At 49.4% G+C, this 6,526-nt stretch overlaps 1 long non-coding RNA gene across 1 annotated transcript in view; it reads right to left on the bottom strand.

The window, feature by feature from the left end:
- Positions 1-706: 706 nt before the first annotated feature.
- LOC145534511 (uncharacterized) overlaps positions 707-6,526 on the bottom strand; it is a 32,993-nt gene continuing 27,173 nt past the window's right edge. Inside the window, exons 2-4 of the long non-coding RNA XR_014074677.1 lie at positions 3,747-3,861; positions 3,244-3,318; positions 707-2,985 (exon numbers count right to left, since the gene is read on the bottom strand). This is a non-coding gene — a long non-coding RNA (uncharacterized LOC145534511). The remainder of the gene's footprint in view (positions 2,986-3,243; positions 3,319-3,746; positions 3,862-6,526) is intronic.

The raw sequence follows: 6,526 nt of genomic DNA, 5'->3' as shown, positions 1-6,526 counted from the left end.
TGTAATTTGCTTTGTCCTAGAAAGAAAATTTTTTTAAATGGGAGAGAGGTCTCATCTATTTTATTACCATGTGATGCCTTTTTTTTTTTCCTGGACCACGTTTCAACCCCCAGTTGCTTTCCCTTTCTGACCCTCTAATTTTTACTGCTTTTTCACGGTTTACAGCTTCCCCAAAAGCTATTTGAATCAGTCTGCTGAGTTTTAATTCTGAATCCAGTTTCTCTGACTTAACACTGTGAGTGCTAACCACTAAAAGTGTCCTAATTGAGAAGAGGGTTCCATTTTTAGGGATGTGTTTAAGAGATTTCATTTGCTGCCAGATCCGAGACTTGGGGGTCGCATTTGCTTCCCCCACTCCCCTTGTCTGAGTGGGCTAGCCTCAGCTTCACCCTTTACATCAGGGGCTTTCAACCTCAGCACTGTTGATATTTGAGGTTGGGTAACTGGGACCAGAGGGTGGGGGGTGCTGTCCTGTGCATTGTTTAGTAGCATCCCTGCCCTCCGCCAGTCAGATGTCAGTTGTACACACACACACACACACACAGTTATGACAATCCAAAATGCAGTCACACATTGCCAGTGGTACTCTGGGGTGCAAAATTTCCCCTGATTGAGAACCACTGCTTTTTTTTTTTTTTTGATAATTTCATTCTGTTGGAGAAGAGTTGATTTACAACACGGAGTTAGTTTCAGGCATACAGCAAAGTGAGAGCCACTACTTTGAGTTTATTAAATAAACATTCGACCAAGCCCTCATTTAGCCCGTCAACTTGAGGATGTTGACTTACTAGGCATTCTATGGGCAAGCGACAAAAAAACATTTTTAAATGGCTAAAATACCCATTGAGTTCCTTAGGGTAAGTGTGCTACCAAATGTCCCAGGCCAGAATACTGGAGTGGGTAGCCATTCCCTCCTCCAGGGGCTCTTCCCAACCCCAGGGATTGAATCCAGATCTCCTGGATTGCAGGCAGATTCCTTACTGCCTGAGCCACCAGGGAAGCCCCATTTTATATACAGTCACATTTAATCCTTATACTCTGTCGGGGAAGAAGCTCCCCGCCCCCCTTACAGAGAAGACCACCTCAGATGGATGTACTTGCCAAGGTCACACGAACCGGCATTCGGCCCAGGTTGGTGGGACTCTGACACCCACGGTCTTCACCCCTCTTTGTTCCGTGCCCTTGCCCTCCGGCAGCTGACATTCTAATTGAGACGCCACAGTCAGTCAGCTAGCCTTCCTGAGTCCCAGGCCCCCTTCTTATAGGGCTGTCTCACCCTCTCCCGGTCCTCCGGAGGCCTCTCTGCAGCCAGGCCGCAGACGACTGTTCCCCAAGGGCTGGCTTGAGAGCTAACCAGACCAGCCCTGGACCGCCCTCACCACCGAGGACACGCTATCTATCAACCTGGCAGCTTCTTCAGAAAACTGCCTCAGAAGTCTATTTGATGAAAGACACTATGTTCTTTGTGGAACAAACAACGAAGAGCTAAGCTGCCTGCTTAAGAATCCATGTTCTGGGTGCCAAGAATTTTTTTTTGAAAACTTAGGACCTGCACCTCTCTGGGAAATCTCATTTTTCTGTGGTTTTCCCATCTGTCCCTGGTCCTGTGAAGGAAGCATCACCTCCAGGCCTCAGTGGGGGAGGTAGGGGGGTACTTTGTGGGATGCTGTCTTACCTTTCTTTACCAGGGTTTTGAGAGGTATCCCTAGATCACTCGCTCCCCATTATCAGAAGATGGAAAAAGTCACCCAGGCGTGAGCCCTGGGTCCTCTTCGGCAGACCTGTACCCAGAGTCTCGGGCATGCTGTGCGGCTTCGAGGCCGTCTGGAGCTGACCCCTCAGGACATCCTCACCCTCCAGGGTGTGATGTTCACACTGTTTTGATCCGGCAAAGCTCCCCAATAGACTTGTCAGTGTATTGCTGAGATCTTGAAGAAACCACTAGCTCATCTGCAAAAAGACCAGAAGCCACCACCAAGGGAGTACCTTCCAGATCTTTCCCTCTAAGAACAAACACCCTTGAGCCGGCATTGCTAATTCTATCTGAACCTTAGAGCCACCCCAGAGCCCTTTGAGACACACCTCCCCCTTAAGGTCCCAATTCAGTGGGTATGGGGTGGGCCAGGTGAGGCTGCGTGGAGGCGACGGAGTGGGGGTGTTCCCTGGGGGTGGGGGTGTTACATACACTCTCCTGCGCGAGCCTTGTTAAACCGCAAGTCCGAAACCTCCCTGAAGCTTTGTGTTTACTCTTGATCCGTGAAAAACCTGCATTTTACAAACATCTTTATTTGATAACTGAGGCTCTGTCGCTCAGTCGTGTCCGACTCTTTGCGACCCCATGGACTGTAGCCCCACCAGGCTCCTCTGACCATGGGATTTTCCAGGCAAGAATATAGGAGTGGGTTGCCATTTCCTCCTCCAGATATTTGATATTAAAATATCTTAAATTACTAAACTTCTCGCATACACTTCGAAGAGTGAAATCGATGAGCCTGGAAGCTGTTTTTCGTGTATCACATACCTTCATTTGAGGCAGATGGGATCCGGATCTTTACAGTCCCTTCACGCTCTTACTGTGTGCAAAGATGTATCATGAGAGAAATGAATGACTGTTGGCCCCCTTACTTGGGCCTCTGGGAACCCCCTTCCTCATTTGAACCAGTGCCTGGACTTCCCCAGGGTCAGGTTCTTGATTCTTGAGGGCTTCCAAGGCTGCACAGGTAAAAGAGGAACGAGAAGTTCTGCTTGGGTAACAAACATATTTTGACCAGGAAAGATGACACAGATGGGGAAAACCCTGACTGTACAGCCAGGGACCCTGAGCCCCGAGCCAGGGAGAGAGGCTTCCTGCTCCACAGTCCGCACACGCAGGGCTCTGGCATCTCACTCAGTGCCTCACTTTCTTTCCATTCATTCCAGAACGAGTTCCTTATATATTATCTCTGAACCTCCTGCTGGTCCCAGAGGCAGGGCGCAGACCCAGTTCTGCAGAAGAGAAGGGAATGAAACTCAGCGAAGCTTCCAGAACTGGAGAGCTGGAGGCTCCAAGGCCAGAAGCAAAGCTTGGGGAAGCCACGCCCAGGTAGCACATTTGGTTGGAACCACCTCCCATGGTGCCAACCCAGAGCCTTCCTCTTATTGGGACGTTTGCAGCGTCTAAACGCTCTCTGTATTCACCACTTATATTAATTATGGTAAAACAGAGTCCCTGGGTGGGAAATACTTTCTTAATTAAAAAAATACCTGTCTGTTCTGCAGTGTTCATAGCAATAGACTCTCCTGGACATCCGGACATCCATCACTCCACGTCACTGAGCCCTGCAAGGACAGGGCGGGTCACACAGGACAGGACGTCCTGTCACCTGCCTGGGTGGGGCTGGCCCCCTGGGCAGGTTCAAGCAATAGAGGAGACCCAGGTTCAACCCCTGGGTGGGGAAGAGCCCCTGGAGAAGGAAATGGAAGCTCAGGGCAGACTCCCTCCTACACCATGGCCCTCCCACCATCCCCACAAGAGACCCTGTATTTTTGACATCCTGGAGGCCCATTAGGTCCCTGAGGAGACCCCCTATCCTGCCTAGATGCAGCAGGATAGGCCTGAGGATGGCACTCTTCAGAGCTGGGGGGCAGGCTGGGCGGGGTCCTCTGCCCCCAAAATGAAGCGGAGCAGGGGGCTGGGCACGTGGAGCTGTCAGCGCGCAGGGAGCACGGCCAGCCCAAGCCCTGCGTGAGTGCGGAGCGGGACTCACGTGCCATTTCACAAAAGGGGGAGGCCGCGAGGAGAAGAAAAATGTATCCATTCTGAGACTCCCCAGGCAGAGACGTCAAGAGAAAAAGCCGACCTTCAGCGCCACAGTCCGGGTACTTGATGGAAAGAAAGTTCAAGTATTACGTGTCCGCCAGTGTTCATCGCAGCACTGTTTACAATCGCCAGGACATGGAAGCAACCTAAATGTCCATCGGCAGACAAATGGATAAGAAAGCTATGGTACATATACACAATGGAATATTACTCAGCTATTAAAAAGAATGCATTTGAATCAGTTCTAATGAGGTGGATGAAACTGGAGCCTATTACACAGAATGAAGTAAGTCAGAAAGAAAAACACCAATACAGTATATTAACACATATATATGGAATTTAGAAAGATGGTAACAATGACCCTATATGCGAGAAAGCAAAAGAGACACAGATGTAAAGAACAGACTTTTGGACTCTGTGGGAGAAGGCAAGGGTCGGATGATTTGAGAGAATAGTATTGAAACGTATATTACCATATGTGAAATAGATCGCCAGTCCAGGATTGATGCATGAGACAGGGTGCTCAGGGCTGGTGCACTGGGATGACCCTGAGGGATGCGATGGGGAGGGGAGTGGGAGGGGGGTTCAGGATGGGGGACACATGTACACCCATGGCTGATTCATGTCAATGTATGGCAAAAACCACTACAATACTGTAAAGTAATTAGCCTCCAATTAAAATAAATAAATTAATTTTTTACAAAAAAAAGTTCAAGTGTTAGTCGCTTCAGTCGTGTCTGACTCTTTGCAACACTGTGGACCGTAGCCCACCAGGCTCCTCTGTCCATGGGATTCTCTGGGCAAGAATACTGGAGTGGGTTGCCATTTCCTTCTCCAGGGGATCTTCCTTACCCAGGGATTGAACCTGAGTCTCTTCTATTGCGGGCAGATTCTTTACCATCTAAGCCACCAGGGATCTTGATGGAGGGTCAGATAAAGAGAGCAGCTCGGTTCGATCAACTTTCTGACCAGGGCTGGGGGTTCTCATAAGGAGAGAGGATTAAAGGTCCCACCTGCAGCCATGCTCCCAGGGCCCATAGGACGAGGCCAGGCGAACAGTGCAGGCGGCAGCTGAAAACTCGGGGCAGGATGAGTCCTCAGGAAGAATGCCTCCACCCTCTCCCCAGGCCCACGGCCCTCCCACTGACGTGTGTCAGCTGGGCCCGGCTTTGGGCCTGGGAGAAAGTCACAGAAAACAAACATGTCCTACTAGCTGGGTCTTCCCCTCCTGCTCAGGTCTCCCCTAGAATTCAGGAAACAGGACTTCAGTGCATTCTTCTGATGCTGATTGAATTCCTTCCTTCTGGGCAGCTTGGTGCACTCTTGGCACAATGGGAAAAGGAGTCGGAAGGCTTCAAATTAGCACACAACTCGCCAACGGGCCCTGCCAACATGGGCTAACTATCCCAAACCAAAAAATCCAGGTGATGCAATTTGTTGCAACTGTCTCTGGCACAGATTCGGGTGTGGCCTGCATTTTTAAGAGCACACATGTTCACCGGGTAGAATGGAAACAAACCAGTGCAAATGCTGCTACAGGCTCTGGGGTCATTGCAGCATGTGGTTGCAAGTCAGACTGTAACCCCCTTTGGTGTCCAAGTAAAATGTGGCTGTCACCCACTCCTGGCCTCAGGTCTCCTCAGGTGACGCATGGTCATTGGGTGCCATTGGAATCAGCTGTTTCTGGGAACCGGACACTATGACACCCATAAAAGGAAGCCACTTCCTGCGGCTGTTCTTCAAGGCATGTTGGACAGCTTCTAGAGATGGCTGTCACAGGCCAGTCTCCTGGTTGCAAACAGTTTACTGGAAACACATGTCCCTCATGAGTAATCTCTTCTGAGACTTTTGAGAGGGCCAGTGTCATGAATACAGAACACTTATTTACAAAGACCAATTTTTAATCACTTTATTAGTTACTCTGTCTGTTATAACAAAAGAACAGTGAACCATCCTGGACTAGGTCTCCGGACAGTCCACTAGATTCACTCCATAGCAAGTGAGTAACTCAGATCTGTGCCCTTGCAAAATGGCAAATACACCAGTTGAGGACCTTCCAGGAATGGCTACAAGGCCAGCTGTACAAATGCCAAGGATCTACAACAGTGTTGTCATCAAACCAAGGGTCTTAATCTGGGATGAGAATAGGGTGGCTACACCTGCGCACAATCTGCCTGCAATGCAGGAGATGTAGGTTCAATCCCTGGGTCGGGAAGATCCCCCTGGAGGAGGAAATGGCAACCCGCTTCAGTATTTTTGTCTGGGAAATATCATTGATGGAGGAGCCTGGTGGGTTATAACTCAAGGGGTCGCAAATGAATCAGGCATGACTTAGCAACTTAACAACAACACCAGCACACACCTTCGCTCCCTTTGCCTTGGAGGCAAGCAATCAATGTACCTTCTCAGGATGCACTGGAACTGGCCAATTTTCATATCTGAGTGACGCTGTCAAAACATTTCACAGCTATTACCTTCCTATGTGACGTGGACAGGGCAGATCTTGGATGGATGAGAAAAGCATCAGAACGTGAAAAGGCTTTTTGCTCAAAATCACATAATTATGAATTAGTTGAAGCTGGAATTAGGAATTCCAGTCTTCTATCTGACATCCTGCTGCCTCTTCCTTTTTGTTGGGTGGAAGTGTTAGTCTCTCAGTCGTGTCTGACTCTTTGCACCTGGCTCTAATCCCCCTGACACACCCTCCCTGGAAAGTTCAGTCACAGG

This window comes from Giraffa tippelskirchi, chromosome 14 (assembly GCF_054371585.1).
Source record: "Giraffa tippelskirchi isolate mGirTip1 chromosome 14, T2T-mGirTip1v1.2.pri, whole genome shotgun sequence".
Lineage (NCBI taxonomy): Eukaryota > Metazoa > Chordata > Mammalia > Artiodactyla > Giraffidae > Giraffa > Giraffa tippelskirchi.
Note: the sequence above shows the minus strand (reverse complement) of the source record. Positions and strands in the feature narration are given on the sequence as shown.